This window comes from Megascapheus bottae, chromosome 32, assembly GCF_031878675.1.
Source record: "Megascapheus bottae isolate mThoBot1 chromosome 32, mThoBot2.hap1, whole genome shotgun sequence".
Classification (NCBI taxonomy): Eukaryota; Metazoa; Chordata; class Mammalia; order Rodentia; family Geomyidae; genus Megascapheus; species Megascapheus bottae.
The window spans coordinates 5,574,284-5,580,175 of NC_143540.1; positions in this window are offsets into that span (position 1 = coordinate 5,574,284).

A 5,892-nucleotide genomic window follows, 5' to 3' on the forward strand; every position below is an offset into this window, starting at 1 on the left:
CCAATTGCTACATGGGCAAAAGAGCTAAGAAGAGACTTCTCAGAAGAGGTAGAAATGGCAAAGAAACACATGAGGGAATGCTCAACATCCCTGGCCATAAAGGAAATGCAAATCAAAACAGCTCTGAGATTCCTTCTCAACCTAGATTCATTGGCCAGCGTCATGAATTCAAGCAACAAATGTTGGCGGGGATGTGGGAGAAAAGGAACTCGACTGCACTATGGGTGGGAATAGAAACTAATACAACCACTCTGGACAGCAGACTGGAGATTCCTTTAAAAACTAAATCTAGACCTTCCCCGTGGCCCAGCCATACCACTCTGAGACATCCACCCAGAACATCACAAACCAGGATACCATAAAGACACTTGTACATCAATATTCACTGCCATACTATGTGCAATAGCCAAGCTGTGGAAACAGCCTAGATGCCCTACAATAAATAAATGGATTCAAAAAATGTCGTACCTATCCACAGTGGAATTTTACATAGCCATTAGAAAGAATAACACTATGTCACTTGTGGGGAAATAGATAGACCTAGTGCAAATCATGTGACGTGAGGTAAGCCCAGCTCAGAGAGACAAATGGTGCATGTTTTCTCTCATACGTGGAAGCTAGATCTAAAACACAACGGGATAGGATAAATTACACAGGACTGTAGACCTTCACACACAGTGAGACCAAAGGAGGAGGAGACTCTTAGGAGAGGTACACAAAGACACAATGCCGATGTGTATCTGACCATACAAAAATAATATATTGAAATGAACTCCAAGAAATGGAAACGAGAGGTTTTTTTTTTCCTTTGTTGCTGTCTTTGTTTTCTTTTTGTCCTGTAAAATTAACAAAAAAAAAGGCCAGGGGGTATGTATTCAAAGATTATTTAGGACCATTAGTTATAGACTACTTTGCCTTGATATACAAAGGTTTCTTCATATTTATAAGTAAGTGTTAAAATAATTTCAGTATCTATAATTCCTTTCCTTCCTTCCTCCCTTCCTTCCTTCCTCTCTTCCTCCCTTCCTTCCTTCCTTCCCTCCCTCTCTCCTTCCTTCCTTCCCTCCCTCTCTCCTTCCTTCCTTCCCTCCCTCTCTCCTTCCTTCCTTCCCTCCCTCTCTCCTTCCTTCCTTCCTTCCTTCCTTCCTTCCTTCCTTCCTTCCTTCCTCCCTCCCTCCCTCCCTCCCTCCCTTCCTTCCTTCCTTCCTTCCTTCCTTCCCCACACCTTCTGTTGTCCTTCTCTCTGTCATGAGTTATCTAATTCTGCACTAACTATTCCTATCAAATCTAGTGGCTTAAATGATAACATATGAGCAGGTATTTTTCTCTTTGTGTGTGTGTGTGTGTGTGTGACATTCTCATCATGCAGACTAGGCTGGCCTCAAACCCAAGATCCCCTTGCCTCAGGCTCTCCAGGGCTGGAGTTATAGACACATCCCATCACACTTGGCCAAATTTTACCCATCTACTGAGCCGCTCCTGGAACCATCCCATTGTTTCTCCACCATGTTTCTTTAAACAAAAAAAATTCATGTCAGCAACGGATGTGTGGAAAGTCACTATCAGTTTTTCCATAAGTTGAAAAAAGTATTTTGGGCTGTGTTATGAAAAGTCTTTTATTTTTTCTTCTTCCGGATCAGCAAGTTCTCTTGCTGACGAATGTTCCCAACCCCAGATGGCCACAGATGGGGAGAATCCAGATTCCTGACTACACAGAAAGTGGCCCTTTTGCCTCTATGGCTTTGGGTGGAAAAGCAGAGCTGTGTCCTTGGCTTGGGCGGCTGAGAGCCATTGTACGTCACAAGAACGCCACTTTGGGCCACCCTCTTGGGTTCATTTACTCTTGTCTGTAGTCCCCTGACTTTGAGGACCTTTGTGGAGGCCCAAGGTGAGCTAGCCCTAACAAATGTCCTACACTTTCTGACAAGAAGGCAGACTTAGCCACAAAGGTAAGCCAACCTCACTCCAAATTCTACTCCCAATAAATATAAAAGGTTGAAGAAACATAGAAAGCCTGCTATTATAGATACTAGCACACCTATGCATGCTGCATATATTTCTTAAAAGTAGATATGCACTGAAAGCTGGGCACAGATGGCTCATGCCTGTAATCCTAGCTACTCGGGAGGATAAGATCTGATGTTCAAAGCCAGCCCAGGCAGCAAAGCCTCCAAATAACCACCAAAAAACCCAGAAATGGAGCTGTGGCTCAAGTGGCACAGCGCCACCCTTGAGCAAAAAAAAAAAAAAAAAAAAAAAGCTAAGGGACAGCACCCAATCTCTGGTTCAAGCCCTAGTATTCACATACTCCATATCCAACTCACACACACACACACACACACACACACAAACACACACACACACACACACACACACACACACACAATGAATGCCTAATAATATACATGCTCACTTGAGATGAAGATGTTAGATATTGTTGCATAGACGTACAGGGGTTTGAATTTCTTTAACACAAAATGAACACAGGCAAAGGCCAAAGGTTTCTGTTTAAAATGGTGAAGCTGATTCAGGAGACCTGAGAATCACAGTTCGAAGCCAGCCCAGGCATAGAGATAGAGACCTATCTCCAATGAACCACCAGAAAACCAGAAGTGGAGCTGTGGCTGAAGTGGTAGAGCACTAGCCTTGAGTGGAGGAGCTCAGGGGCAACGTCCAAGCTATCAGTTCAAGCCCCATGAATGACACAGATAGAGAGCCCCTCTCTCTACCTGTGTGTGTGGCGGGGGGAGGAGAAACGGTGAAGCTTACTTGTCTAAATAGTCCATGCCTATTTCAATCTCAGCGTTTCCAAGAATTCATTGCCCTTCCTTTCACAACTAACCCCCTTGCCTAGTGCCCTGGCCTGCTGAAGGTCTTGCCATAACCACCTCAATTCAGCTCCAAGACAGAACACCTACAGGTGATTAAATCCCTACAACTTTGTCTCCTTGCTCTCTCCAGATTCCTTGTCTAAAGAGGAGGTGAGGGGCACTCATAGCCTTTCTCAGCTTTACCTGTCCTGCCTCTCCTCCTCACCCTCTGTCTGTCACCTGTTCCCTCTCCACCCTTTACCTAATGTCCCACAGGACTCTTTTTGCAGTTCCAAAGCCCTTGGGAAAGTCTGTGAGATTCTGATCTCCAATTAACCACTCGGAAACCAGAAGAACTCAGGGGCAGCACCCAGGCCCTGAGTTCAAGTCCCATATCTGGCCAAAACTCTGAACTGGGGCCAGGAGTTTGGCCTAATGGTAGAGTGCTTGCCTAGCATGCACAAAGACCCAGGTTCGATTCCTTGGTACCACATACATAGAAAAACTCTGAACTGGTGTCAACCAGTACTATGGAGTTCTTTGCCTTGGCCACCAGCTCATTTCTTCCTGAGCCCCTAGTCAGGTTACTTCCACCACCCTGAAAGACTCACTTTCTGCACATAGTGATCCCCTGGTCCCCCTCTCCCCTTGCCTAAATCCCCCCAGGCAGCTCCCGTAGGCCACCGTCCCCCCCCCCATTCCTTGTTTTCCCTGGTTCCAGACACACCATTCATCTAACAGTAGAACCATCGCCATGACCCAGACGCCCAAATCTGTTGGGTGAAAAACAAATAAGGAGCAGGCTGAGAGCCAATCCCAGCCCCACCAGACACCTGCCACGGCTTGTGTCTGACTTGGGTTCTCTGCCTGTGGCAGGCACTGAATTAAGGTCAGTCAAACTGCCACTGGCAAAACTGCCTGGGAGATGCAGCCCATTCAGATGGCCACTTCTGTTTCCAAGTGAAATTGCATATGGCAGATACCCCATTAGAGTAATCATTTTACAGGAAATGTAATCAATCCCTTCCTCCTCCACTCCCCCCCCACCGCTGCCCCCATATGCTTTCTTTCCAGCAAATGTTTCTAACAGAAAGCAAAGTTGAATATTTTGGCTTAATTAGACGGGCTTTATTTTTCTGGGATGACAAAAAAGAATATTCTATAAAACATTGCCAGAAATTGCCGAATATCCCTGAGTCTTCAAATAGTGTAGTGTAGTATGTTTATCAGAGCCCATTGGCTTCCACTTACATGGGTGACTCATTTCTTTTGCAAATCACTCCCACTTTTTTTTTTTGCCAGCCATGGTGTTTGAACTCTGGGCCTGGGCACTGTCCCTGAGCTCTTCAGCTCAAGGCTCTATCACTTTGAGCCACAGTGTCACTTCTGGTTTTCTGATGGTTCATTGGAGATAAGAGTCTCAAGGACTTCTTTCCTGCCTGGGCTGGCATTGAACTTCAAGCCTTAGATCTCAGTCTCCTGTGTTGCTAGGATTACAGGCCTGAGCCATCAGTGCCCGACCAATCACTCCCACTGTAGACCTCCTTTTAGCAAAGTCGAGGATTTTTTTTTTTTTTTTGCCAATCCTCGGTCTTGAACTCATGGCTTGAGCACTGTCCTTGGGCTTTCTCAAGGCTAGATCCCTACCACTTGAGCCACAGCACCACTTTCAGCTTTTTTCTTTGTATGTGGTGCCAAGGAATCAAACCCAGGGCTTTGTGAATGCTAGACAAGCACTCTACCACTAGGCCATGTTCCCAGCACCAGCCATCAGTTCTAAAAAGCTTCATCCATCAAACCATTCACCTCTCCAGGCTCTACCCAAATAGATAGCACTCATGTTTAATCTAGCCTGCTTTCTATAATGACGACACTGGGGTAGTGGGGGAATGATACAGAAATCGTAGTTACCCTCTCTGCCCTGGCGAGTCCGGACTGACTTAGCTTAGTAGTTTTGTCTTTCCTATCTACCTACTACAGCAGTTTTCAATATGTCGTCTGGTTATGTCCTTTGTCTTTCTAAGGGCACCTGGTCTATTCATGAGGGTCTCATTTCTTCCAAGTTGGCCTGCAGTTCTAGCATATATTCTTCATGATGTAGATGTAGCCTTGCGGAGATAATGGTTAGCATTTCTCAAGTCATGACTGTGCTGTGCCAGTGCTCCACGTACCCGCGTATCTGTTAACTAATTTAATTATCAAGTAACCCTGGGTTGGGGCAAGGTGGGGATTTAATCTTTACATACTTTGTTTTGCAGAAGAAAAACCAGCACATACGAATTAACTTACCCAAGATCACATATCTAGTCATTTTGTTTTGTTTTATTTTCAAGGAAGTGATACTGGGAGTTGACCTTGGGGCCTCACACTTACCACACAGGTGCTCTGCCTTTGCTGTCTGTCCACATCCTTTCTTTCTGTCTTTCCTCCCTCTCTGTTTCAGTCTCTTTCTCTGCCTGTCTCTATATCTGTCTCGGTCTGTCTCTCTGTCTTGCCCCTCCCCACACAATTTAGTTTCCTCTGTGACTCTTGTCACAACTTATAATGATGATTTCTAATAATCTCCCTGTTTTATCTGTATAGCTATGTGCTCCTGCACATACGATCCATCTTTCAAGGGTAGTGTTAAGAACTGAACCCAGCTTGGTACATACAGCAAAAGGTCTTGGGTACATCATTTGTAAATGAAATAAAATAGAAAGGTCACTATTTGAATGGGAACGTGATCCCCGGTGCGTAGATGAGGTGAAGAAAAGCTGAGCTTGGCAGGTCAGGAGTGAGGACGGGACAATGAACAGCAGTACCAGGGAGGGCTCAGGCAGAGCTGGACCGTGTGACTCCAGGAGTAAACCCAATGTGCACAGCTGTACAGCTCTGAGGTTTGCTGTAGGCATTCCTGGCAGTTGTCCGCAGGAGGCTGGAATTAGCAAAGCAGGACAAGGTGATACCAAATTTTATAGCCAGCCGGCACCCCATCTGTGATTTATGAGGATTTCAATGTCAGATGCCTAACACAGCCCACTCATTTAAAAGGGGGATGTGCTCAAAAGTTTTCTTTGGTGATGCCAAGCTTGCATTCCAA